Here is a 25,421-nt window from a genome sequence, read left to right as displayed (position 1 = left end):
TAAAAATATTTTGAATTTTATCAAATGCTTTTTCTGCACTAATGAGATGATCATATGATATTTTCCCTTTATTCTGTTGATGTGAGATATCATGTCTATTGATCTGTATGTGTCTATTCTCACATCTAAGAGCAATCTAAGCCCAAAAATAGCAAAAGGAAAGACCTAATGAAGAGCATAAATAAATGAAATAGAAACTTTTACTGGGATACTCCTACATGCTCATGTCCAATGATCCTTTTAATGTATTCTTGAAGTCAGCTTGTTAGAATTTTTTTTAAGATTCTGAATCTATGTTCATCAAAAATATTGGCCTTCAATTTTCTCTTCTTATAATGTTGTTAACTGGCTTTAGTATCAGAATAATGCTGGCATTGTAATAAGTTTGGAAGTATCCCCCCCTTTGATTTTCAAGTGTGTGAAGCATTGGTATTAATGTTTCCTAGAATTCAGCAGTAAAGTCCTCCAATCCTGAGGTGATTTTGTTTTGATTAAAGACTTTTTTTATGCTTAGTGTTCTGGGGTACGTGTACAGATCATGCAGGATTGTTAAACAGGTATAAATATGCCATGGTGGTTGGCTGCATCCATCCCCCCATCATCTACATTAGGTATTTCTCTTAATGTTATCCATCCCCAATTTCCCCACCCACTGTTATCCCTTTCCTAGCCCTCTCACCCCCCAACGGGCCCTGGTGTGCAATGTTCCTCTCCCTGTGTTGAGGTGTAAAGAACTAGAGGAGGCAGATCAAACATATTCAAAAGCTAGCAGAAGACAAGAAATAATTAAGATCAGAGCAGAGCGGAAGGAGAAAGACACAAAAAACCCTTCAAAAAAAAAAAATCAATAAATCCAGGAGGTGGTTTTGTGAAAAGATCAACAAAATAGGTAGACCATTAGCCACACTAATAGAAAAGAGAGAAGAATCAAATAGATACAATAAACAATGATAAAGGGGATATCACCACCAATTCCACAGAAATACAAACTACCATCAGAGATTACTACAAACAACACTATGCATATAAACAGTAAATCTGGTAGAAATGGATAAATTCCTGGACACTTACACCCTCCCAAGACTAAACCAGGAAGAAGTTGAATCCCTGAATAGAACAATAACAAGGCCTGAAGTTGAGGCAGCAATTAATAGCCTACCCACCAAAAAAAGGCCAAGTTAAGTCGAGTTCACAGCCGAATTCTACCAGAGGTATAAAAAGGAGTTGGTATCATTCCTTCTGAAACTTCCAAACGATACAAAAAGAGGGAATCCTCTCTAACTCATTTTATGAGACCAACATCAACCTGATACCAAAACCTGGCAGAGACACAACTAAAAACGAAAATTTCAGGCCAGTTTTCATAATGAATATTGATGCAAAAATCCTCAATAAAAAACTGGAAAACCGAATCCAACAGCACATCAAAAAGCTTATACATCACAATCCACTCAGCTTTATTCCTGTGATGCAAGTTGGTTTAACAAAATATGCAAATCTGTAAATGTAATCCATCACATAAACAGAACCAAAGACAAAAATCACATGATTTTCTCAATAGATGCAGAGAAGGTCTTTGACAAAATTCAACAGCCCTTTATGCTAAAAATTCTCAATAAACTAGGTATCATTGGAATGTATCTCAAAATAATAAAAGCTATTTATTACAAACCCAAATGGACAAAAACTGGAAGCATTCCCTTTGAAAACTGGCACAAGACAAGGGTGCCCTCTCTCACCACTGATGAGAGACTTTTAATTACTAATTCAGTCTTTTTACTTGTCATTCTGTTCAGATCTTTAATTTCTTCATGTTCCAGTGTTGGTAGACTGTATATGTGTAGGAATTTATTCATTTCTTTTATTCAATTTTTTGGCATACATGTGTTCATAAGCTCTTATAATCCTTTGTATTTCTGTGATATTAGTAATAATATCTCCTCTTTCACTTATTATTTTCTTCATGTGGGTCTTTTCTTTTATCTTAGTCTGCCTAAAAGTTTGTTGATTTTGTTTATCTTTTCAAAAATCAGAATTTAATTTTATGTTTTGTATCATTTTCTAGTTTCTGTTTTATTTATTTCTCCTTTTTATTATGTCTTTCATTCGCTAACATTGGTCTAAGATTGTTCTACTGTTTCCATTTCCTTGAGGCATAATGTTAATTTTTTGAGATCTTTTATCTTTTTCATATAGGAATTTATTAATGTAAACTTTTCTCTTAGAACTGCTTTTGTTGCTTCCTGTAAATTTCAGTCTGTAGTGTTTCTATTTTTTGTTGTCTCAAGATATTTCTAAATTTCCCATTTAATTTCTTTATGGACCCACTTGTTGCTCAGGGACATGTTATTTAACTTTAATGTATTTGTGGATTTTTTGAAATTCTTCCTGTTATTGATTTCTAGTTTCCTAACTAGAAATTATGGCCAGAAAAGGTACTTACATGATCTCAATCTTCCAATTTGCTATAATTTTTCTTGTGACCTAACACTTTCCAAAGACTGTTCCATGTGTGCTTGAGAAGAGAAAGAATTTTGTTGCTGTTGCATGGAATGCTGTATATATGGCTCTTAGGTCCATTTAGTCTAAAGTGTTGTTCAAGTCCAGTGTTTTTCTTACCAAGTGTTTGTAGGGATGTTTTGTACATTTTTGAAAGTGAGGTGAAGTTCCCTACCATTATTGTATTGTAATCTTTATCTCCATTCTATTTTTTAAATATTTGCTTTACATATTTAGGTACACCAAAGTTAGGACTATATATATTTGCCATTACTATTTTTTCTTGAAGAATAGACCTTTCATTATTAGCTAATGTCCTTTGCCATCTCTCTTCAGTTTTTGATTTAAAGTTTGTCTATCATAAGTATATTTACCCCTACTCTTTTTTGGTTTTGATTTGTGTGAAATATAGTTTTGTGTCTAATGTCAGTGTGTGTGTGGGATGAGTCTCTTGTAGACAGCATATAGTTGAGTCTTGTTTGCTTTATTCATTAAGTCACTCTTTACATTGAAGATTTCAATGCATTTACAGTCAAGATAATTTTTGAAAGATAAGTATTTGCTACTGCCATTTTGTTACTTTCCTGATTATTTTCCAGGTGTTTCGTTCCCTTTTTGTTCTCACTGTTTTTCTTTGTGGTTTGATGGTTATCTCCTGCTGATATACTTTGCACCTTTACTATTTTATGTTTTGCACATACACTATAGATTTTTGCTTTCTGGTTATTGTGAAACTTATATAAAGCATCCTAAAAGAGTCTATCAAAGCCAATAATAATTCTACTTTGAGTGCATACAACAACTCTTCACTTTTAATTTGTATCCCCTGATTTTATGCTTTTGATCTTAGAATTCACATAATTTTTTTAGAGATGGAGTTTCACTATTATTGCCCAGGATGACGTGCAATGGTACACTCTTGGCTCACTTCAACCTCCACCTCCCAGGTTCAAGAGATTCTCTGGCCTCAGCCTCCCAAGTAGGTGAGATTACAGGCATGTGCCACCATGCCTGGATAATTTTTTAATTTTTAATAGAGATGGAGTTTCACCATGTTGTTCAGGCTGAACTCCAACTCCTGCCCTCAGGTGATCCACCCTCCTTGAGCTTCCAAAGTGCTGGGATTTTAGGCATGAGCCACCATGCCTGGCCCATAAGGTTTTAATATTTATCCCTTCACTAATTTATTTTAGCTATAGTTCTTATTATCTGTTTTGTCTTTTAACCTTCATACTAGGTATACAATTGCAGTATACAACACCGTTACAGCCTTTAGAGTATTTCAAATAGGGTTCTGCATTATTTTTGCCTTTATGTTTTGTGCTTATTTGTATAAACTTTATGTTACTAACTATTGGTCTTTTACCTTAACTAGTTCTGTTAGCAATCCTTCTAAGGCAATTCCAGTGGATACAAACTCTGTTAGCCTTAATCATTCTGGAAAAGTTTTAATCTCTCTCATTTTTGTCTTACAGCTTTGCTGGGTAAAATATACTTGGTTAATAGCTTCTTCTTTCAGCACTTTGAATGTATCACTTCCTTTTTCTTCCTGGCCTATATACTTTCTGCTAATAAATCTTATGAAAATCATATAGGCACTCCTTTTTGTGATGAGATTCTTATTGCTTGCTGCTCTCAGAATTTTGTCTTGGTCTTTAATTTTTGAGTTAGATTGTTCTGTGTCTTGGTGAACTCTTCTTTAGACTCCAATTTGATTGGATATTTTGGCTTTTTCCCTATATAAGGGACATATTCAGCAATTATTTTTGTAAATATGCCCTTTGGTTCTTTTGCTCTATCATAAATCCCCTAGGGTACTTCATAAATCCCTATTATGGACAGGTTTGGTCTCTTAATGGTGTTCCATAATTTCCATAGGCATTTGTTAATTTTCACTGTTTTTTTTTTAAATTTCCTTTTAGATACTCTGATTGCATAGCTTTAAATGTTTTTCTCTGAGCTCACTAACTATTTCTTCAACTTGATCAAGCCTACTGTCAATCCTTTCTGTTGCATATTTAAGTTTAGTCTTCATATTCTTAATCTGTAGTATTTTGGCATTTTTTGTTTCTGTTTTGTTCTCAACTTCTAATTTTCTTTATATATTTTTCCATAATTCACTTATTTTATAAAATCTGTATATTCTTGAAGTTCACTGCAATTTATTATGAGGATTATTTTAAACATTTTGTCTTTAAGTTTATGGATCTCTATTTAGAGCCCATTGTTGGAGGTTTTTGGTGTCTTCTTGAAATGTAATGATTTCCTGCATCCTGATGGATGAGACAACCACATCCATCTTCAGCTTTTGTAGGTTTTCTCTGGCAGGGATGGATCTTCATGAATTTATTCTACCCTGTGGTTCTAAATGGGCCAGCTATTTAATTTACTTATAACAAATGGCAATTAAAACTATCAAGAGAACATGTGACTTGCTTTTACATGTTCATATTATCTGTGTTAGCAACATTTAGAACAGATACTTAAATTACTATATATAGATTATTAGGGTTGCCCATGAAACTTTTGTTTGGTTTAACAGGGTTTTCTCCCCCTTTTGGACTAATGTATCATGGAAGAAATTACATAACTTCTCAGAAAACTACCTAGAAATGCTTTGCAAATAGATAGTTGGTGTCTTACTAAACAATCCTCCACAAGATGCATCTCAGTCACACAAAATTTGGACATTTTGAAAATCATTATCTATTCTATGTTTTGCTGTTTTCTCTTTCTTAACTTGCATTACCTGATGTTCAAATGAGAGAAAAAACATCAATACAGAAATTTAACTGAGGTGACATATACATCCCTTCTAGAGTTGGCTAATTTTAAATTGGCATATACAATGATAACTGGCTTATAGTTTATCACTTTGGTGGTAACTGGCATATATTTATGACTTTGACTTTAAAACACATTGTATTTTCAGAAATGGTAAAATGGAAAATGTGTATCTTAGAATAAAAAAGAATGACAATTTTACAATAATGCAATTTGGATTCAATTATTTCATTTAAACTCAGCAAGTCTTGTTTGGCAGAGGGCAAGACAGTAAATTGTGAGGTTGAACTTTAGATAGCAAGTCTAGAGAAAATAATTGGTTATCTGAAGAAACATAAAAGTAGAAATTAAACCGGGCGCGGTGGCTCAAGCCTGTAATCCCAGCACTTTGGGAGGCCAAGGCGGGTGGATCACGAGGTCAACAGATCGAGACCACCCTGGTCAGCATGGTGAAACCCCGTCTCTACTAAAAATACAAAAAATTAGCTGGGCATGGTGGCGCATGCTTGTAATCCCAGCTACTCAGGAGGCCGAGGCAGGAGAATTGCCTGAACCCAGGAGGCGGAGGTTGCGGTGAGCAGAGATGGCGCCATTGCACTCCACTCTGGGTAATAAGAGCAAAACTCTGTCTCAAAAAAAAAAAAAAAAAAAAAAAAGAAATTAAAACCACACAAATAAATATGATATATATATATATATATATATATACACACACACATACATGACACACACAGATACATTATATAAAAAACTAGTAGAAAATATATAAATGCCTCTAAGAAGAACTATATGGTAAAAATATTGAATTAGTTTATGTATTTATAAACTGATCTAAATGGTAGGCCTCAAATTATAAAGAAAACAGAATAATCTTTATCTTAAACCAAATACACAACATTAGTCATGTAACATGAGATAAGTTATTTTTAAGACATTTTCTGGACACATTTCATAACATATCGTCAAATAATCTTTTTGCAATCATTGCCGAAAATAAGTGTCAATGTTTGGACTATTACATTTTATAATTTCTTAAAATGTAATCAATCAGTGAGTTTTCTTTTTTGCCATGAATCTTGAAATAAGGTTATACAATAGCTTTTTATAAAGTACTAATTCTTGTTCAGTTTATTATCCAAAATAATCTTAAAGAACTTATGTTGCCTTATCTATTTTTTCCTTTCTTATAACCATTTTCTCTAAGAAAATAACTCATTTTCTAGGAATGCTATGCAGAGTTCTTCAACTTTTGATAAGTGTAAAAAGAAGCTTATCATAAAAGCACATAGAATAAACAGTCTATTCGGAGAATTGACACAGGGAATCCAATCGGTAACATGCTGCTCTTGACTATTTTAATATTCTTGGCTGTATCAGTACTTATAGAGACTAAATGATCTTGTTCTTCTGAAAAAATTTTGGTTTAATATTGAAAAGGATGTGTCATTTACTAAGAATTTTGATTTTCTTTGGTGCTGGGTAGAATGCTTCTGGAATACAAAATGAGAATTCACAAAAAGATATTTTTTGTTCTATTAATGTTTAAGTATTGGGTATAATTTTGTAAAAAGAGTAAACACTATTCTGAGAATGATGATGCTGTTTCGGGAGAACAAGAATTTATCTTTTCAATGGATTTTTTCTATAAGCCAATGTATTTGCAGAAGGTCTGTGTGGTGCCAGGTTACTACATGGCACAAAGTTAGAAACCTTTACCATGGTCTGTTTTTCTTAGCCTTCACACACACAAAAATTATGTTAAAGTCAAACACTGTGATCTTGTTAAAATAGTAAGCATGCTTTCTTTTTTAATAAGAATAAATATTAAAAGTAGAGTTATTAAACTATTTCAGGGAAGTATCCACTTCAAGTAACATATAAGAAAATATTGAAAATGGTATGTCTTTTTTTTTTTTTAAATTTTTTATTGGATTTTAGGTTTTGGGGTACATGAGCAGAGCATGCAAGACAGTTGCGAAGGTACACACATGGCATTGTGCTTTGCTTTTCTTCTCCCCTTCACCCACATTTGGCATTTCTCCCCAGGCTATCCCTCCCAACCTCCCCCTCCCACTGGCCCTCCCCTTTTCCCCCCAATAGACCCGAGTGTTTAGTACTCCCCTTTCTGTGTCCATGTGTTCTCTTTTTTCATCACCCACCTATGAGTGAGAATATGCGGTGTTTCATTTTCTGTTCTTTTGTCAGTTTGCTGAGGATGACGTTCTCCAGATTCATCCATGTCCCTACAAACGACACGAACTCATCATTTCTGATTGCTGCATAATATTCCATGGCGTATATGTGCCACATTTTTCCAATCCAGTCTATTATCGATGGGCATTTGGGTTGATTCCAGGTCTTTGCTATTGTAAACAGTGCTGCAATGAACATTCGTGTACACGTGTCCTTATAGTAGAACAATTTATAGTCTTTTGGATATATACCCAGTACTGGGATTGCTGGGTCAAATGGAATTTCTATTTCTAAGGCCTTGAGGAATCGCCACACTGTCTTCCACAATGGTTGAACTAATTTACACTCCCACCAACAGTGTAAAAGTGTTCCTTTTTCTCCACATCCTCTCCAGCATCTGTTGTCTCCAGATTTTTTAATGATCGCCATTCTAACTGGCGTGAGATGGTATCTCAATGTGGTTTTGATTTGCATCTCTCTGATGACCAGTGACGATGAGCATTTTTTCATATGATTGTTGGCCTCATATATGTCTTCTTTCGTAAAGTATCTGTTCATATCCTTTGCCCACTTTTGAATGGGCTTGTTTGTTTTTTTCCTGTAAATCTGTTTGAGTTCTTTGTAAATTCTGGATATCAGCCCTTTGTCAGATGGGTAGACTGCGAAAATTTTTTCCCATTCTGTTGGTTGCCGATCCACTCTAGTGACTGTTTCTTTTGCCGTGCAGAAGCTGTGGAGTTTCATTAGGTCCCATCTGTCTATTTTGGCTTTTGTTGCCAATGCTTTTGGTGTTTTGTTCATGAAGTCCTTGCCTACTCCTATGTCCTGGATAGTTTTGCCTAGATTTTCTTCTAGGGTTTTTATGGTGCCAGGTCTTATGTTTAAGTCTTTAATCCATCTGGAGTTAATTTTAGTGTAAGGTGTCAGGAAGGGGTCCAGTTTCTGCTTTCTGCACATGGCTAGCCAGTTTTCCCAACACCATTTGTTAAACATGGAATCCTTTCCCCATTGCTTGTTTTTGTCAGGTTTATCAAAGATTGTATAGTTGTATGAATGTTGTGTTGCCTCCGGTGCCTCTGTTTTGTTCCATTGGTCTATATCTCTGTTTTGGTACCAGTACCATGCTGTTTTGATTACTGTAGCCTTGTAGTATAGTTTGAAATCCGGTAGTGTGATGCCCCCCGCTGTGTTCTTTTTGCTTAGAATTGACTTGGCTATGCGGGCTCTCTTTTGGTTCCATATGAAGTTCATGGTGGTTTTTTCCAGTTCTGTGAAGAAAGTCAATGGTAGCTTGATGGGGATAGCATTGATTCTGTAAATTACTTTGGGCAGTATAGCCATTTTCACGATATTGATTCTTCCTAACCATGAACATGGAATGTTTCTCCATCTGTTTGTGTCCTCTCTGATTTCGTTGAGCAGTGGTTTGTAGTTCTCCCTGAAGAGGTCTCTTACGTTCCTTGTGAGTTGTATTCCAAGGTATTTTATTCTTTTTGTAGCAATTGCGAATGGCAGTTCGCTCTTGATTTGGCTTTCTTTAAGTCTGTTATTGGTGTAGACGAATGCTTGTGATTTTTGCACATTGATTTTATATCCTGAGACTTTGCTGAAGTTGCTTATCAGTTTCAGGAGTTTTTGGGCTGAGGCAATGGGGTCTTCTAGGTATACTATCATGTCATCTGTAAATAGAGACAATTTGGCTTTCACCTTTCCTATTTGGATACCCTTTATTTCTTTTTCTTGCCTGACTGCTCTGGCTAGAACTTCCAGTACTATATTGAATAGGAGTGGTGAAAGAGGGCATCCTTGTCTAGTGCCAGATTTCAAAGGGAATGCTTCCAGTTTTTGCCCATTCAGTATGATATTGGCTGTTGGTTTGTCATAAATAGCTTTTATTACTTTGAGATATGTTCCATCGATACCGAGTTTATTGAGGGTTTTTAGCATAAAGGGCTGTTGAATTTTGTCAAATGCATTCTCTGCGTCAATTGAGATAATCATGTGGTTTTTGTTTTTGGTTCTGTTTATGTGGTGAATTACGTTGATAGACTTGCGTATGTTGAACCAGCCTTGCATCCCTGGGATGAATCCTACTTGATCATGGTGAATAAGTTTTTTGATTTGCTGTTGCAATTGGCTTGCCAATATTTTATTGAAGATTTTTGCATCTATGTTCATCATGGATATTGGCCTGAAGTTTTCTTTTCTCGTTGGGTCTCTGCCGGGTTTTGGTATCAGAATGATGTTGGTCTCATAAAATGATTTGGGAAGGATTCCCTCTTTTTGGATTGTTTGAAATAGTTTTAGAACATATGGTACCAGCTCCTCCTTGTGTGTCTGGTAGAATTCGGCTGCGAACCCGTCTGGACCTGGGCTTTTTTTGTGTGGTAGGCTCTTAATTGCTGCCTCAACTTCAGACCTTGTTATTGGTCTACTCATAGTTTCAGCTTCCTCCTGGTTTAGGCTTGGGAGGACACAGGAGTCCAGGAATTTATCCATTTCTTCCAGGTTTACTAGTTTATGCGCATAGAGTTGTTTGTAATATTCTCTGATGATGGTTTGAATTTCTGTGGAATCTGTGGTGATTTCCCCTTTATCATTTTTTATTGCATCTATTTGGTTCTTCTCTCTTTTTAATCAATCTGGCTAGTGGTCTGTCTATTTTGTTGATCTTTTCAAAAAACCAGCTCTTGGATTTATTGATTTTTTGAAGGGTTTTTCGTGTCTCAATCTACTTCAGCTCAGCTCTGATCTTAGTTATTTCTTGTCTTCTGCTGGGTTTTGAGTTTTTTTTATCTTGCTCCTCTAGCTCTTTCAATTTTGACGATAGGGTGTCAATTTTGGATCTCTCCATTCTCCTCATATGGGCACTTATTGCTATATACTTTCCTCTAGAGACTGCTTTAAATGTGTCCCAGAGGTTCTGGCACGTTGTGTCTTCCTTCTCATTGGTTTCGAAGAACTTCTTTATTTCTGCCTTCATTTCATTGTTTACCCAGTCAACATTCAAGAGCCAGTTGTTCAGTTTCCATGAAGCTGGGCGGTTCTGGGTCGGTTTCTGAATTCTGAGTTCTAACTTGATTGCACTATGGTCTGAGAGGCTGTTTGTTATGATTTCAGTTGTTTTGCATTTGTTGAGCAGTGCTTTACTTCCAATTATGTGGTCAATTTTAGAGTCGGTGTCATGTGGTGCTGAGAAGAATGTGTATTCTATGGATTTGGGGTGGAGAGTTCTGTAAATGTCTATCAGGTTTGCTTGCTCCAGGTCTGAGTTCAAGCCCTGGATATCCTTGTTGATTTTCTGTCTGGTTGATCTGTCTAGTATTGACAGTGGAGTGTTAAAGTCTCCCACTATTATTGTGTGGGAGTCTAAGTCCTTCTGTAAGTCATTAAGAACTTGCCTTATGTATCTGGGTGCTCCTGTGTTGGGTCCATATATGTTTAGGATCGTTAGCTCTTCTTGTTGTATCGATCCTTTTACTATTTTGTAATGGCCTTCTTTGTCTCTTTTGATCTTTGTTGCTTTAAAGTCTATTTTATCAGAGATGAGAATTGCAACTCCTGCTTTTTTTGCTTTCCATTAGCTTGGTAAATCTTCCTCCATCCCTTTATTTTGAGCCTTTGTGTATCCTTGCATGTGAGATGGGTTTCCTGGATACGGCACACTGATGGGTTTTGGATTTTTATCCAATTTGCCAGTCTGTGTCTTTTGATTGGTGCATTTAGTCCATTTACATTTAGGGTTAATATTGTTATGTGTGAATTTGATACTGCCATTTTGATGCTAAGTGGCTGTTTTGCCTGTTAGTTGTTGTAGATTCTTCATTGTGTTGATGCTCTTTAGCATTCAGTGTGATTTTGGAATGGCTGGTACTGGTTGATCCTTTCTATGTGTAGTGCCTCTTTTAGGAGCTCTTGTAAAGCAGACCTGGTGGTGACAAAATCGCTGAGTACTTGCTTTTTCGCAAAGGATTTTATTTTTCCTTCACTTATGAAGCTCAGTTTGGCTGGATATGAAATTCTGGGTTGAAAGTTCTTTTCTTTAAGAATGTTGAATATTGGCCCCCACTCTCTTCTGGCTTGTAGTGTTTCTGCTGAGAGATCTGCTGTGAGTCTGATGGGCTTCCCTTTGTGGGTGACCCGACTTTTCTCTCTGGCTGCCCTTAGTATTCTCTCCTTTTTTTCAACCTTGTTGAATCTGATGATTATGTGCCTTGGGGTTGCTCTTCTTGCGGAATATCTTTGTGGTATTCTCTGTATTTCCTGCAATTGAGTGTTGGCCTGTCTTGCTAGGTGGGGGAAATTTGCCTGGATGATGTCCTGAAGAGTATTTTCCAGCTTGGATTCATTCTCTTCGTCCCCTTCTGGTACACCTATCAAACGTAGGTTAGGTCTTTTCACATAGTCCCACATTTCTTGGAGACTTTGTTCATTCCTTTTTGCGCTTTTTTCTCTCATCTTGGTTTCTCGTTTTATTTCATTGAGTTGGTCTTCGACTTCAGATATTCTTTCTTCTGCTTGGTCAATTCGGCTATTGAAACTTGTGCTTGCTTCGCGAAGTTCTCGTATTGTGTTTTTCAGCTCCTTTAATTCATTCATATTCCTCTCTAAGTTATCCATTCTTGTTATCATTTCCTCGAATCTTTTTTCAAATCTTTTTTCAAGGTTCTTAGTTTCTTTGCATTGATTTAATACATGATCTTTTAGCTCACAAAAGTTTCTCATTATCCATCTTCTGAAGTCTAATTCTGTCATTTCGTCACAGTCATTCTCCGTCCAGCTTTGTTCCCTTGCTGGTGAGGAGTGTTGGTCCTTTCTAGGAGGTGAGGTGTTCTGGTTTCGGGTGTTTTCCTCCTTTTTGCGCTGGTTTCTTCCCATCTTTGTGGATTTGTCCGCTGGTCGTCTGCGTAGTTGCTGACTTTTTGATTGGGTCTCTGAGTGGACACCCAGAATGTTGATGATGAAGTATTTCTGTTGCTTGGTTTTCCTTCTACCAGTCTAGCCCCTTCGCTGTACGACTGCTGAGGTCCGCTCCAGACCCTGCTTGTCTGGGGTGCACCTCTAGCAGCTGTGGCACAGCGAGGGATGCTACCAGTTTCTTTTTCTGCTATCTTTGTCCCAGGATGATGCCTGACTATTGTCAGTCTTTTGGATATAGAGGGGTCAGGGAGCTGCTTGAGGAGACAGGTTGTATTTTATAGGAGCTTAATTGCTGAGCTGTGAGCTCTGTTGTTCATTCAGGGCTGTTTGGCTGCTATATTTGATTCTGCTGCAACAGAGCTCATTAAAAAAACCCTTTTTTTTCTCAAATGCTCTGTGTTGAGGGGTTTGGGCTTTATTTTTGGATGTCCGTTGAGGTCCTGCCCAGCTAGGACGCAGACTAGCCACTGTTTGCCTGCCGAGGCTCCGCCCTGCTGTTGTGAGGCTCGCCCTGGCTCTGTTGTTCTGCTGTGTTCTCCGCCACGCCCTGCGGCGGAGTTGTAGCGGGTTGCCTCGGCAACGGCAGGCTGCGTCAGCAGTGGGCGTGTATCTCAGTAGGGACGGGTTGCCTTGGCAACGGCTGGCTGCGTCAGCAAAGGGCGTGTATCTCAGTTGGGACGGGTTGCCTCGGTAATGGTGGACGCCCCTCCCCCTCAGAGCGTCTCGGGCCGTCTGCACGGGGCTTGTTTGAAATCACGGTTTTGTTCATCCCACTGGGCCACCCCTAACGCTCTGTCCCTGCAATCCCCTGGGCTGGCCCACTGTTCAAGTCTAGCTCATTCTCAAGTCCAGCCCTCTCACGTCTCCGGTTGCCGGTTCAACGGGGCACCCGGACAAGCACGCCCTGTGGGGAGTGCTGTGTAGTGCCGGCCGCTGCCACCCCAGCTGCCGGCTTCGCCAGGCGGAGGTTCTGCCTGGCGTCCCGCGTCTCCACTTCACTTGGGAATTTCCCCGTTCCGTGGGCAACAAAGATCAGTCTGGAAATGCAGCTCAGACTCACCTCTCCGCGGACACAACGAGAGCTCCAACCCTGGGTTGTTCTCACAGCGCCATCTTGAGTTCTCTCTTGAAAATGGTATGTCTTTAAATGCCGCAGTTATTCAGACATGTATTCTTACACACATGCACATATACAAGTAGATGTCCACAGATGTATGTAAATAATATGGAATTTTGGTAAGAAAACTGTATTAGTCTGTTTTCACACTGCTGATAAAGACATACTCAAGATGGGCAGTTTACAAAGGAAAAAGATTTCTTGGACTCAGTTCCATGTCTCTGGGGAGGTTTTATAATCAAAATGGAAGGTGAAAGCCACGTCTCACATGGTGTCAGACAAGAGAAGAAAGGAGCTTGTGCAGGGAAACTCCCATTTTTAAAACCTTCAGATCTTTTGATACTCATTCACTATCATGAGAACAGCACAGGAAAGACCCGCCCCCATAATTCAATAACAATGCACCGAGTTCCTTCCCTGACACGGGGAAATCGTGGGAGTTGCAATTCAAGATGAGATTTGGGTGGGGATGCAGACAAAACCCATCATTCTACCCCGAGCCCTTCCCAAATCTCATCTCCTCACATTTCAAAACCAATCATGCTTTCCTAGTATTGACCCAATGTCTTAACTCGTATCAGCATTAACTCAAAATTCCATCTGAGACAAGGCCAAGTCCCTTCTGCCTATGAGCCTGTGAAATCAACAGCAAATTACTTAGTTCCTACATAGAACTGGCATATAGGCATTGGGTAAAAACAACTGTTCCAAATGAGAGAAATTGGCCAAAACAAAAGGGCTACAGTCCCCATCCAAGTCCAAAATCCAGCAGGGCAGTCAAATCTTAAAGCTCCCAAATAATCTCCTTGACTCCATGTCTTGCATGTGGGTCACACTGATGCCAGAGGTGGGTTCCTGTGGTCTTGGGCAGCTCCGCCCTTGTGGCTCTGCTGGGTACAGCCTCATTCCCAAGTGCTTCACAAGGAGATGTTGCATGTCTGTGACTTTTCCAGGCATGCAGTGCAAGTGGATCTACCATTCTGGGATCTGGAGGACAATGGTCCTCTTTTCGCAGCTCCAGTACATAGTGTCCCAGTAGGGACTGTGTGTGGGAGGTCCAATTCTATGTTTCCCTTCCACACTGCCCTAGCAGTAGTTCTCCATGAAGAGTACACCCCGTAGCAGATTTCTGCCTGTGCATCTAGGCATTTCCATACATCTGAAAACTAGGTGGAGGCTCCCAAACCCCAATTCCTGACTACTATGTACTTGCAGGCTCAACACCATGTGGAAGCTGGAAAATATTGGGGCTTGCACCTCTGAAGCCACAGTCTGAACTCCACAGTGACCTCTTTCAACCAAGGTTGGAGCAGCTGGGATGCAGGGTGCCGAGTCCTTAGGCTGCATGTAGCACAGGGACAAATTTCTGCAGCTGGTTTGAATTTCACTTCAGGAAACTGGGATTTTCTTTTTTATAACATTGTCAGACTGAACTTTTATATTCTGTTTCTCTTTTAAAACTGAATGCCTTTAAGAGTAACCAAGTCACCTCTTGAATGCTTTGCTGCTTAGAAATTTCTTCTTGCCAGATATCCTAAATCATCTTTCTGAAATTCCAATATTCCACAAATCTCTAGGGCAGGGGCAAAATACCACCAGTCTCTCTGCTAAAATAACAAGATTTTGCTTCAGTTCCCAACAAGTTCCTCATTTCTCTGTGAGACTACCTCATCCTGGACCTTATTGTTCATTTCACTATCAGCAATTTGTCAAAACCATCCAACAAGTCTCTAGAAAGTACCAAACGTACCCACATTTTAGTGTTTTCTTCTGAGCCCTCCAAACTGTTGCTGGTTATGCAGTTTCAAAGTTACTTCCACGTTTTCAGGTATCTATTCCTTAACACCTCTCCCTGCTGGTACCAATTTACTATATTACTCTGTTTTTATGCTGCTGATAAAGACACACCTGAGGCATGTTTCACATAGTGGCAGATGAGAGAAGAGAGCTTGTGCAGGGAAACTCCACTTTTTAAAACCATCAGATCTGATGAGATCATTCACTATCATAAGAACTGTGCAGAAAATATGCAACCCCGTAATTCACTCATCTCCCACTCCCACACATGGGAATTGTTGGAATTGCAATTCAAGATGAGATTTGGGTGGGGACACAGCCAAACCACATCAAAAACCTTAAGAAGGAAATACAACTATTAACTTCTAATTATTTTAAGGTTTTTACCAACTCCACTGACTTCTGCCCTCTCATTGACATTTCTTCAGTATTCATTAGTATCTACTAGAAAAGAATAAGAAACAGATATACCTAAATTTTAGTTTGCACAAGGTATAGTGAATGAGTAAATAAATCCATTTTCTTTCATGCATATATAAATTGGTGTACCTGTGTTAATTTAATTGTAAATGCTCACTTTGTATCAAAACAAGAGACTCAGAGTATTATGAGTGAGATCCTTTTATAATGTGTAAATAAATAACAAAATATATTAACTAAATTTCAGTATTTAATATATGTGATATGGCTCTATATAAACCCTTAAGAAATTTAATAATCTTTTGCATCACCATCACAGTGAAATCTGTTGTGCTACTTTGCAGAAGTGGTACAATACTCAAAATAGACCTGACCTGGACACTCCTAAGATTTTGTTACCAATATTTAGGTTGACATAAATATAGACTCATTCATCTGTACTGCAGATGCAGTCTTCGTAAAGTTTAAACAAAGGTATCAGTTTCCATTGTAAAATAGAGATGCTGGTAGTCATTGGATGCCGATTATTTATGGCCAATAGGCCACTCTTTAATATTCTAGCACACTTCCCAAAACTGATAATGTACTCATTTGCATTTAATACACTCCAATTGACGTAGGACAATCAATGAGCCTTCTCTGTGTGGAGCTCATGGAATTTTCAAGCTTATGTTGTATTTTGTTGTTATTATAAAAATATTTTGTTAATGAATCAGATATTGGTCTGAAAAGAAAGTAACGTGTTAGGGCTACTTAAAAGTTGTAGAAATATCAAAAAACTATTGAAAATTAAAAAAAAAAATTACTTGTTGGTGAGGTTGAGGAGAAAAAGGAACGCTTACACACTGTTGATGGGAGTGTAAATTAGTTCATCCATTGTGGAAAACAGTGCAGAAATTCCTCAAAGACTTAAAAACAGGACTACTATTTGACCCAGCAATCCATTAATGGGTATGTACCCAAAGGAATACAAATTGTTCTATCATAAAGACACATGCATATATATGTTCACTGGAACATGATTCACAATAGCGAAGACATGGAATCAAACTAAATGCCCATCAATGGTAGACTGGTGTGTGTGTGTGTGTGTGTGTGTGTGTGTGTGTGTGTATCTCTCATGGGATACTATGCAGCCATATAAAAGAATAAGATCATGTTTTTTGCAGGGACATGGATGGAGCTAGAGGCCATTATACTTAGCACAACAATACTATGGCAGAAAACCAAATATGGCATGTTCTTACTTATAAGTGGGAGCTAAATGATGAGAACATGTGCACACATACGGGAGAATGACAAATACTGGGGCTATCAGCGAATGGCAAGTCGGAGGAGGGATAGGATCAGGAAAAAATAACGAATAGGTACCAGGCTTAAAACCCGAGTGATGACATAATTCATGCCACAAACTCCCATTGTTATTGAAGGGGAGGATGTGACTGGAGGGATGATTCCTTCCCTGATCAGGTGTGCCTGAGGTTCTTGGGTCTCACACTCACCCATGAATGGGGGAGTAGACTCCACCAGTGACATTGAGCTCCTTAGAGTAAATATCGGACCCAAAAAGTTTTATAGAAAAGTGATTTATTTTTTTTTGGTGGGGGGAGAGAGGAGTGAGAGGGGATCCAGAAAGATGGATTCCATGCTGAGGTGGGAGAAGGGGACTTTTAACCTGGGAGGAATTCCCGCCTGCTTCAGGAGTTTTCTTAAACTTCCACTGGAGTGATTGATTATTTTCCAGTTTAAGCAAAGAAGACTAACCTCCCGGATGGAGAACTGGGGGAAGGTTTGGCCTGGGAAGTTCTTGCCTTTGAAACTGCGCCCCCTTGTGGACCCAGGGAGAGAATACGTTCCCTCACCATGACATAGGTTTACCTACATAACAAACCTACACGTCTACCAATGAACCTAAAAGTAAAAAAAAAGTAGTTGTTTAAATTATTCTTCTTACTAGATTGGTATAAGTCTACTATAAAATGGTGATGGGATAATGGATTTCTAAATAATTATCCCTTCCTATTTCTTCATGTAAGTTTTCAAGTTTTCAGTTGAATTTAAGGATAACCAAATTAGAAATCTGTTAATTGTGTGAGAAAATATTCACTATCCTTGCACAGATCCATGTTCAAATGTTAGTACTATGTCAGATGTTAAGTAAAGTAAACTCCCTTATTTCTTTTAAAATAAAATCAAATATTTAAAATACGTATATGTCATTTTAGCGATTTCCTATCAATCACACTTTAAAATTAGGGGAATTTGTGTATTTTTATTTTATTCATGCTTTTATAGGTCTTTATAAGATTTATTATAGTATATTTAAAATACTATAAAATAAAAACAATAAAAATAGTACTGAATTGGGAGTAAAGAGAAGCCTCTTCATTGACAGTTTGACTTTTTATAAACCATATTACTTCTATGAATTCAAGGTCCTTCTCTTTAAAATGGTTAGATTGAATTAAGTAATACTCCACTAACACTGGACACCAAAAATTTATTTACACGTGTCATGGCAATTTGAAAATCTTCGATTTTCAATTCATTTGTATTTGTGCAGATAATGTTTTGGAGTTGATGATGTTATAGACAAGAAGAAGAACCATATATTAAAAAAATATTTGGAACATACCTGTGTCTCTCTAAGTAGAGTAGGAAGTTTTGAAGAGGAAAAGGAATGTTAGTTTCAGGAGTTAGGCTGTGTGTGTGTGCGTGTGCGTAAATTTTCACCTGGCAAATTCTGGGATATGAAACCAGAATTACATAGCTGTTGTGATGCCCTGAAGAAACGGTAAAAAATTCAACTGTGAACAAACAAAACGTAAGTGTCAAGTTCAACTTCACTTAAAACTAGAAATTGCATCTCTCCTGAAACCTTGTCTGGGTTACCATTTCTTCAAGGCTTTCTATTGAATTTCAACCCTCTCTTTTAGTATCTTAATTGAAATAATTTAGAGTAAGCACTTTCCTTGGCAACTATTTTGCATTCAGAAAATGACATAGAATAATCAATGAGGCTTCTGTGTGTGGAGCTTGCATTCTGGTTGGGAAGACAGACAGTAGCTAACATGATTAGGTAAAATATCTGATATGTGGTACATACTGAAAAGTATAAATGAGGAAACAAAATAGAGAAAAGGAATGTGTGGGATGGTATACTTTAAGAAAGGCCATTCGAAAGGTTCAATGGGAGGTTGATATTTGAGTGAAAAAAGTGAGGATCTGCATGTATAGATTTCAAGGAACAAAATTCAAAAAGCTCTACAAGCAGAAACATCAACAAAGGCAAAAGCTTGATTACAAACATGCCTGGCTTTCCAGAGGAGCTGCAAGTGTCACAGTTGGCAGATTGAACAAGGGGCAAAATTGTAGATGAGGCCAAAGAATTAAGTGTGTGTGGACAGACAACTTGCTACAGGGCTGTTCAAAAAGTAAACCATATATTAGTTGCCACGATAAATAGAGACACTGAAGGAAAGTGTTTAAACACTTTCATAGCTATTGGACATTTCCATGACATCTGAACATGTGATCACTAAACTTGAATTTCTATGCCTTCAACTTTTCCGTTAATATCTATCATCTTATCTATCCGTCCATCTAATCTATTTATTATCTATCTATCTATCTATCTATCTATCTATCTATCTATCTATCTGTCTATCTATCTATCTATATCTTTACAATAGCATTAGTCCATGAAAACTAGGGGGAAAATTATTCTTTGTCCCCCAGGTAGTTTAAGAAGCACTGATTTAGGAGACATTAACTTTCTTTGAGTGTGACGGGGAGCAGTTGGTGTTTAAGGGGAGAAGACATAGAGGACGACTTACTTATGAAAGGATCTTTCTGGCTTCTGTTGGAAAATGACCAAAGGTGGAGCAGGAGATGAAGCACAGACATGAGTCAGGTGGATACTGGACAAACATGTGAGGGAGGATGGTGATCAAGGCACCGTGGAAGTGGTGGAAGAAGTCAGATATGCTCTGGTTCTGGATAAATGTTTGGAGCCAGAAAAAGAGGAAGTTTTGAAAGATTACATATGTAATGTAAAGAGAGAGAGAGAGAAATCAAGGATGACTCAAAGGTCTGGCCAGAGCAAGTAGAAGAAATTGACATTTACTAGGCTAGAATAGATTGTGAGAGCAGCAGTTTCGGCTGGTGAATGAAAAACAGTATGCAAATCAATAATAGTTCAGCTTAGGAGATATTCATCATGGAAGACCCATATACAGCCTACTGAAGAATGTTAAATAGAAACTGACTTTAAGCAAGAGACAATGTGAAGAAAGTACTGAAATTAATGTTTGCAATAAAAGCATTAAATTGTGAAAACTTAAATGATTATCATTTCAAATAAATACAAAGGTATTTTTGATTGGTTGCTTAGCATATCCTGAAGTACAGTGCTAAATTCCATATTATGCATTTTCATATTTGGTTTCTTTAACAGTCTTAAAGGCAATCATCATTTTTCCAGATTTTTTGGATTAGAGACTGATGCTAAGAAAATTAAGCATTTTGCCTAAGAGAATATATATGATCAATAATATGAAAAAGAAAATACAGTATATATTAAGTTCTTAGTAAATAGTCATTAAAGGCTACCATTATCACTTATTTACAAAGAATAAAAATTATAAACAAATTATTTAGATCTTGCATAAGCTTTTAGAGTTTATAAATGATGGTGACACAATTTCAAAGCCATTGATAGGCCAACATATGAAACAGTCATCCTCACTGCTTCATCTGGAAGAGCAAGTATTCACAATAAGGTACTTTATGTTCTAGAACTCAGGTATTTATTTCCCACTGTCGCTGGCTATTCTATTAAATTTATTTCTTCACACTTGTGCAAGAATCAGAATCATTGGGAGGGTTTACTATATAATGATTGCTAGATTCCATGCCCATAAGTTCTCATTTGGTTTTTCTGGGATAGAGCCTAGTAGTTTAAATTTCTTACAAGCTCCCTGCTGCTGCTTATGCTGCTGGTCTGAGAAACACATTTGATAACGCTGCCTTACTGTATGGAATATTTATATATAATGTTATGAAATCCTCAGTTTTCTAATGCATATAGTTTAAAATAATCATGTCAGGGCTCACACATTCAAAGAAAGGCCACAAATCCTTGAATTTCTTATCAAAGTGATTCTCTGGCTTCTTCCTCTTTAAGACAGGGCATCCTTTCTGAAGGAGACAGGTCAAACAACAATGACAATTTTATGAGAAGTGAAATCATGCTGACAGCAGGCAGTTTCTGTCAAGCAGAAAAGGGGTGTCACACTCAATTAGCTCTTTGGAACTATGGTGAAAGGAGCCAGGAGAATAGCTATATTATGAACTCACTTTTTTCTTTGTAGTTCAAAAGATATATGAATGAAAAGACTATACAAAGGATGGCTACAGAAAAAAGGAGAATGCAAAGAATGTGAGGAATTGAAATACTAATGAAAAAGGTGGGGAATACTTACTTCTCTATAAAAATATATATTAATGTAGTTTGCCTGTACATGTTATCATTCGATGATATACCAATTTCATAGTCATATTTTTTCCTTAAATTGTCATTATTTACCTATCTATTTTTTCAATTTGGCTGAAAAAAACTTACATTAGATTTTATAATTCACTCTACATCAGTTGTAGGCAGTGCTAAGAATGAAATCTATCTAATGTGCTTTAACGCTTCCATCATTGGACATTCTGCTAAATTTCTCACATAATAATTCCTGTGGAATCTTTAATAGTGTTTCAACAAAAATATTCCTGAAGATGCTCTTTTTCAATGCCTCTAGATTTTCTTCAATAGCTATAACCTCTGATTTTTTTATTTCCTCCATCTCTGGTCTTCCAGGAAATAAATGTATAGAACATACCTTCCAAAATTTTTTTATATTGCTCTACTGTCAAAAAGATAAACTGTATTAGTGACATGATTAAAATTGAAGTTGCTAGAATGTGTTTTTAAAATGCTCAGTTTAACAGGCAGTCATTAAAATGTTCATATTAATTAACATCTCTGTAGATTATAATATACTGTAATGGCATTAAATAATCTAGGCTGGCAGCCATGTTGAATGAGTAAATTCTCATTTCAGCTACATTTAATTAAACAGATTTCCCCAAATATAAAGTGTACAAGGATCCAGATTAGAAAGTTGGTAATGATTATTTTCATGAGATCCCATAGGAAGTATGAGATGACATTGACTATTGGCATTTTAAAAGGTTTCAAAGAAAGATTGCTAGAATTTATTCCTGGGATGCAAGGATGATTCAACATACATAATCAATTGATGTGATGCATCATATCAAAAGAATAAAGGATAAAACCATGTAATCATTTCAACTGATGTGAAAAAGCATGTGATAAAATTCAGCATCCTTCATTATGAAATCCTGAAAAAACTGGAGATAGAAGAAACATACCTCAACATAATTAAAAGCCATATATGACTAACCCAGAGCTAGTACCACACTGAAAAATGGAAAGTGTGGTACTAGCTGTGGGTTAGTCTAGTTTCCCAAAAATGGGGAAAAAATGGAAATCCTTTCTTTTAAGAACTAGAACATGACAAAGATGCCTATTTTTACCACAGTTATTCAACACAGTACTGGCAGTCCTAACTAGAGCAATCAGTCAAGAGAAAGAAAGGACATCCAAACTGAAACAAAAGAAGTCAGATTATCCTTGTTTGTAGACATGATCTTGTATTTGGGAAAACCTAAAGATACCAACATAAATACTAGAACTAATTTTAAAAGGTCAGTAAAGTTGCAGCATATTAAGTAAAAAGTCAGTAGCATTTCTAAATGCCAACAGTGAACAATCTAAAAAAAAAAATTAAATATCTCACTTAAAATAGCCACAAAAAAATTACATACCCAGGAATTAACCTAAGCAAAAAAGTGAAAGTTCTCTATAAGGAAAAGTATAAAAAACTAAAGAAAAAAACTGAAGAGGACACCAAAAAATGGCAAAGTATTTCATGTTCAGGGTTTGGAAGATTAAATATTGTTAAAATATCCCTACTCCCCAAAGCAATATATAGATTCAATGCAATCCCTATCGAAATAAGAATGACAAATTCTGCACAGAAATAAAAACCAAAATCCTAAAATATATGTGGAACCCCAAAAGACCCAGCATAGCCAAAGATATCTTAGGTAAAAAGAACACAACTGGAGGAATTATATTACCTTACTTTGAATTATATTACAGAGGTATAGTAACCAAAACAGCATGGTACTGAATAGTAAAAAATAATAAATAAATAAACATAGACCAATGAAACAGAATAGAAAACACCGAAACAAATTCATGTAAGTTCATCTGTAGCGAACTTATTTCAACAAAGTTTCCAAGAACGTGCACTGTGGAAAAGACAGTCTCTTCAGTAAATGGTACTGGAAAAACTGGATCTCCATATGCAGAAGAATCAAACTAGACATGTATCTCTCACCTTATACAAAAGTGAAATCAAAATCAATTAAAGACTTAAATCTAAGGCCTCAACCTATGAAACTACTACAAGAAAACATTGGGAAAAATCTCCAGGACATTAGTCTTGGCAAATATTTCTTGAACAATACCTCACAAGCACAGGCAACCAAAGCGAACATGGACAAATGGGATCAAATGAAGTTAAAAAGCTTCTGCTTAGAAAAGGAAACTATCAACAAAGTGAAAAACAACTTCCCATCTGACAAGGGATTAATAACCAGAGTATACAAGGAACTTAAACAACTCTATGGGGAAAACATCTAATAAAAGTGGGCAAAAGATTTGAATAAACATTTCTCAAAAGAAGACATACAAATGGCAAACAGGCATCTGAGAAGGTGATGAATATCACAGCTCTCTAAGCATTTGTGAGAAAGATATCTAAGAATGGGATATCTTCTCACTCCACATAAAATGGTTTACATTCAAAAGACAGATGATAACAAATACTGGTGAAGATGTGGAGAAAAGGTAATCCTTGTACCCTGTTGGTAGAATGTAACTTAGCACAATCAGTATGGAGAACAGTTTCGAGGTTCCTCAGAAAATTAGAAATTGAGTTACCATATGATCTAGCATTCCCACTGCTGGGTATATCCTCAAAAGAAAGAAAATCAGTATATCAAAGAGATATCTGTGCTCCCATGTTTCTTTCAGCATTTTTCACAATAGCTGATATTTGGAAGCAATGTGTCTATCAGCAGAAGAACAGATAAAGAAAATGTTGTTCATAACACAATGGAGTACTATTAAGCCATAAAAAGAATTAGATCCTGTCATTTGCAACAACATGGATGGAATTAGAGGTCACTATGTTAAGTGAAATAATTCAAGCACAGACACAAACGTCACATCTTCTCACTTATTTGTGAGACCTAAAAATCAAAACAGTTAAACTCATGGACATAGTATAAGGATAGTTACCAGTGGCTGGGAAGTGTAGTGGGGTGCTGGCAGAGACAGGTAGAGGTAGTTATTCATACTTTAGAAAGTATGAATAAGATGTACTATTTGATAATATGACAGGGTGAATATAGTCAATGATAATTTAACTATACATTTAAAAATACCCAAAAGAGTACATTAGATTGCTTTTTACACAAATGATAAATGCTTGATGGGATGAATGGATATTCCATTTTTTATGTGATTATCTCACATTGCACGCCTGTATGAGAATGAACATCTCAGCTATCCCATAAATATATACACCTATTATGTGCCCACAAATATTAAAAATTGGAATATTTAAAAAGAATAATTAGTACAAAGAAAGACTGATAAACACTGGAGATCAGAAACCACAAATTTAAACTGTATCATGGTTAGCTAGGCTCAAAAAAAAAAAAACAGGAAAAAATATGATTGGTAGGATTAACAAAAGGCTATTAACATATATGATTCTACAGAATATAGAAACGTTTTAAAGAAATAAGATGGCTAAATGTGCAGTTAGCTACAATTGTGGTTGAATAAAAAATACTTAAAAAAAAGGAACTAGGAGCTAAAATTAAAAGAGTAGCATATGAAAGAGTGAGAGTATTTACAAGCTTGTGAAAGCCAAAGAACAACAGAGGTAGAAATAAGAGATTAAGAAAAGTAGAAAGTTAGGAATTTGTTATGAAGGTTCAATGAGTTTTTTGAAATTATGTAAAACATTACTGATATGGTTTGGCTGTGTCCCCATCCAAATCTCAACTTGAATTGTATTTTCCAGAGTTCCCACCAGTTGTAGGAGGTACCCAGATGGAGGTAATTCAATCACGGGGGCCAGTCTTTCCCATGCTATTCTTGGCAGTGAATAAGTCTCCTGTGATTTGATGGTTTTATCGGGGGTTTCTGCTTTGCTTCTTCCTCATTTTGTTTTGCCACTCTCATGTAAGAAATGCCTTTCACCTCCCACCACGATCCTGAGGCCTTCCAGTCATATGGAACCGTAAGTCCAATTAAACCTCTTTTTCTTCCCATTGTTGTGTATGTCTTTGGTACCAGTGTGAAAATGGACTAATACAGTTATGGTATAATCAAATTCTAGATTGAGATATGACCAAATGAGCAAAGGAGAGAAAGTTCTTGGAAGGTGTGGAAAACAGGACATAGAAGTTAGAGTGGTATTGAGACTATGAAACAAACACATTCATTTCATCATCTACAAAGACATGTAAGTCATCTGTG

At 36.7% G+C, this 25,421-nt stretch overlaps 1 protein-coding gene and 1 long non-coding RNA gene across 7 annotated transcripts in view; one reads left to right on the top strand and one right to left on the bottom strand.

Annotated features, from left to right (window-relative positions):
- The window catches only part of LOC118149217 (uncharacterized), a 468,469-nt gene that overhangs the window by 48,669 nt on the left and 394,379 nt on the right, over positions 1 to 25,421 (bottom strand). The window lies entirely within an intron of this gene.
- LOC118149216 (uncharacterized) overlaps positions 1 to 25,421 on the top strand; it is a 98,992-nt gene that overhangs the window by 59,956 nt on the left and 13,615 nt on the right. Inside the window, exons 7-9 of one of the 2 annotated variants that reach the window (XR_013529254.1) lie at positions 21,103 to 21,198; positions 24,964 to 25,182; positions 25,282 to 25,407. This is a non-coding gene — a long non-coding RNA (uncharacterized LOC118149216). Of the gene's footprint in view, positions 1 to 21,102; positions 21,199 to 24,963; positions 25,408 to 25,421 lie in introns of both variants that reach the window. The other variant, XR_008477734.2, reaches the window with a different exon arrangement.

Source organism: Callithrix jacchus, chromosome 18, assembly GCF_049354715.1.
Source record: "Callithrix jacchus isolate 240 chromosome 18, calJac240_pri, whole genome shotgun sequence".
Taxonomy (NCBI): Eukaryota; Metazoa; Chordata; class Mammalia; order Primates; family Cebidae; genus Callithrix; species Callithrix jacchus.
This window is presented reverse-complemented; position numbering and strand designations above follow the sequence as displayed.